Source organism: Octopus sinensis, linkage group LG13, assembly GCF_006345805.1.
Source record: "Octopus sinensis linkage group LG13, ASM634580v1, whole genome shotgun sequence".
Lineage (NCBI taxonomy): Eukaryota > Metazoa > Mollusca > Cephalopoda > Octopoda > Octopodidae > Octopus > Octopus sinensis.
The window spans coordinates 10,163,622-10,168,256 of NC_043009.1; positions in this window are offsets into that span (position 1 = coordinate 10,163,622).

Sequence of the window (4,635 nt, forward strand, 5' to 3'; positions counted from 1 at the left end):
CGGTTCGGCAAAAGAGACCGATAGAATAAGTACAAGGCTTACACAGAATAATCTCTGGGGTCGATTTGCTCGACTAAAGGCGGTGCTCCAGCATGGCCGCAATCAAATGACTGAAACAAGTAAAATAAAAGTAAAAATAAAAATATAAGTTTTTCTGAATTTCTTGATTGTGTCGTTTGGAAAGTCTTTGAAATTTAAAAACTGATGTTAAACAACGACGACGACGATGACGACGATGACGATGACGACGATGACGATGATGGCGGCGGCGGCGACGACGTGGGTAACAAGCGCTTCTTTGGTTTGCGGACTGAGATGAAATTGTCCAAATGAGTGCATGTGTTGCAGAAATATTCTCACAAAGCACATGCTATTGTTGCAACTTTATTTGGAACACCTAATTAGGGTTATTCAAGTAATTAACTTTATTAGCCTGATTGAATAATATTAATAAATACTGATTGATTTCAAACTGTTAGCATAATTACTATTTTTATTTCAACTAATTTTTATTGCCATAGAATCAATTACAAACAGTAACAAGTGTTGCTTAATTGCAAAAGATGCTTTCGCAGTAAAAAGGCACTACAAAAATACCAATACTTACAAACATATATGCATATGCATACATACATATGTGACCACCACCAGCACCATCACCATGTCCGACTAGGCTATCAGATGTTGCTACACATCGCTGGTCACAATGCGCTTCGCATTGTTTTAGCCTACAAATGACGCCACCCCGCTGGCTAAGCGAGCAGGCCAACAGAAGAAAGAGTGAGAGAAAGTTGTGGCGAAAGAGTACTGCAGGGATCGCCACCACACCATGCTGGAGCCTCGTGGAACTTTAGGTGTTTTCGCTCACTAAACACTCACAACGCCCGGTCTGGGAATCGAAACCGCGATCCTACGACTGCGAGCCCGCTGCCCTGACCACTGGGCCATTGTGCCTCCACACATGCATATGTATACATATAGAAATGCATATATTATATATACATATGTATGAACATATATCGATATAGATATGCATGTGTATATGATGCCTGCATGTATGTATATTTTTATCTTTTTCTTTTATTTGTTTTTGTCATCGGCCTGTGGTCATGCTGGAGAGCCCCCTTGAAAGGTTTAAGCGAACAAATAAACCCTATACTCATTTTAAAGTTTGGTGCTTGTTTTATCTTTTTTTCTCAATTGTTAAGTTACAAGTACGTAAACAAACCAACACCGGGTGTCAAGAGGCGGTAGTGGGTGTAAGAACAAACACAAAGACACGCCCGTATCTATACTATGACTTCCACGTTGTGTTCGTTCAGTCTACTGCGTTCACTCTTATGTTATTGGTTGGCCTGAAGCTATAGTACAAGATTTTTTACCTAATATGCCGCACAGTAGGACTGAACCCAAAACCATGTAGGCTGCAAAGCGAGCTTCGTAACCATACGTCCATGTTTCTAACAGAAACCCGTCTCATCCAGGCTTAGATTATCGGTAGTCTAAGCCTGAATGAGATAGAGGTCTGTTACATTATTGATTTTACCAAACCACTACTCCATTCGTAACTAGTTGGAATCATAGAAAGTCTAAGTTTTAACAACGGAATTTCAGTTATATTAATTATTATATTAATTATATCGTTTTATTATGTTAAATATACAGGTTATGTTTTCGATTTCGTTTTATAGTTAAGATAATTAATTGATTAACTAACATTCGTACTTCTTTCATAATATTAAAGATTTCTATAGTTTCTTAAGCGAGTGAAAGCGGAACCCGCGAACACACGTCGTGAAAAGCAGAATAAATAATATAGATAATAATGAATAAAAAAAGAACGGGTTTTCATTATTGTCTGTTTTATTTTTTGTTATTACAAAACATTAATAATACAATCATTTTATGCTTATTTATTTCCTTTTGCTTTAAATAAGATAATTTTGCAATAAACTTCACTGATGAAACTTGGACAGCCATTTTGGACGAAATCTGTAATAATTCCTGTGAGAAATGTATACGAATTTAATGAGTTTGATATTTATCCAATACTAGCAGTATCGCCCGGCGTTGCTCAGGTTTGTAAGGGAAATAACTATAAAGCATTTTTAGAGAGTTATAGCCAAAAAATAGCAAAAAAATGGAAAAAAATGATGGTAAATTTTTTTTGAGAGTTAAAAAAGGTGGAGTTGCGTCCCCTAGACGGTCTGTGGTTTGGGTTTCTGATTCTCGACCCCATGTCGAATTTATCTATTTTTTTCAGAACTGGGGGAACTTTTCAAAATTTTCGCTGCGTTAGTTTTGAATTATGACATTGGGCTATGTGTGTATCAAGTTTCATCAGAATCGGTTGAAAGCCGTGGTCAGGGTGAGGGTACGAGAAAACAGACACACAGAAAACGCACAGACAAACTGCCGTTTATAAGAGAGAGATTTATTTCTGTATCTCTCATTGTTTGATTCTCACGTGATCTAGTGGCATATATGTGGCACAAAGGTTTGTGCCTAATTCTGGACATACTGTTAGTCAATATTTACGTTTGATGCAACAATTCTGTTGCTCACTCGGTTACTTTGGTTCTTGTTTAATATATAATAATAATAATAAAAAAAAAAAAAGATATTAATGCAAAATTGAAAATGTGAATAATAATGTCTAAGGGAGGTAATGCAATGGAACGATGGTAATTTTTGTTCTATAATTTCATAAAGCGGCATGAGAAAACTGGTGGAGGCCAATTAAACATGGAAGGAAACTGTTGAGTGTTGACTATTTTCGCCATGGCGCATGTGCTTTATGTACATTAGTTCTTTCTATGATTTTGTCATTAACAATAAATAAATAGGTAAATAAATAAATAAGACCAAAACTACTAGCTGTGAATACACACAGCCACATACACGCACACACAGGCACCGACACGCTCTCTCACATGCACAGAAACGCACACACATATACATTCATACATATGAATACACAGCGAGCTGGCAGAAACGTTAGCGCACCGGGCGAAATGCTTATCGGTATTTCATCTGCCGCTACGTTCTGAGTTCAAATTCCGCCGAGGTCGACTTTGCCTTTCATCCTTTCGGGGTCGATAAATTAAGTACCAGTTACGCACTGGGGTCGATGTAATCGACTTAATCCGTTTGTCTGTCCTTTTTTGTCCACTCTATGTTTAGCCCCTTGTGGGTAGTAAAGAAATAGGTATATGTAGGTGCGTGACCTTGTAGTTATGACTTTTCACTGACGATTGCGAAACAGTGGTTTTGATTCCTGGACCGGGTGAAGCGTTGTATTCTTGGACAAAACGGTTTATTTCACATTGTTCTGCGATCGCTTCGACTACTGACCGGTGGCATAGCGTGCACCCGTGCAGCCAGTGTCGATTTGACAGAGGAGTGGACTGCTTTACATTACAAACATTTGATCATGCTAAACAAATGAACACCGAGATATTTCGAGGTCCTCATCGTTCATCTGCGACTGGAGAAACCACAACGTATATACGGGTACATGGTTATATATTTATGTGTTTGAGTGTGCGTGTGTATGTGTGCGTGCGCGAGTGCGTGTATGTGTGTGTGTACACGTGTGTGTACTTGTGTGTGTGTATGTGTACTTGTGTGTGTGTGTGCATGCATCAGATTTGTAAATAATATTAGTAAATTTAGTGTAAGACTACACATGCAGAGTAAAAAAGAATGTGCTTATGTAAAGTTAATAATTTTCTTTAATTAATTATTTAATTAATTTTCTTTAATTTTCTTTAAATAATGGTCAGAGGAAATGGAATCAAATCTTGATAAAGAATCGAATGCACGCTCCCTTAATATTTAGTTACAACCTTATTACAGTCACACTTGAAATAATAATAATAATAATAATAATAATAATAATAATAATAATAATAATAATAATATAATAATGAGGTCATCAAATAAATATATATATATATATAAAAACTTTTGTGACTGCTTCTGCGCGACACAGTACAATACATATATATCTATTCGTGTGTGTGTGTGTGTGCGTGCGTGTGTGTATGTGTGTGTGTGTGTGTGTGTGTTTTGGGTGAGCAATGCATTATAGAGACAATATCATCTGCGTTGACATACTTCATTTGTAGAGAATCTTTCACCCAAAACACACACACACACACACACACGCACGCACACACACACACGCACACACACACGCACACACGCACGAATAGATACGTATGTATTGTACTATGTGTCGCGCAGAAGCAGTCACAAAAGTTTTATATATATATATATATATAAAATTATAAATTAGGGTATCTACGAGATACCACCATGCTGAAAATAGCAGCCATGATCTGACTCTAAAACCACCTTAATTGTCCATATCATGGACAGCATGGTGGTATCTTGTAGATACCCTAATTTATAATTTTAATAATTATTACCTTCGAAGGTTATTTTTTCCATGCTGACCACTTGATAAAATCGTTATTTTATTTTAAATTAACGATCTTATCCTTATTTATATAAATTTAAATATATATATATATATATTTATTCTATATTAAATCTCGGAACGAGAGGTAAACAGTAACAGTACGGAATCGTAAAATATACTTGTCGGCTAAATGTGGGGTCCCATAGAGG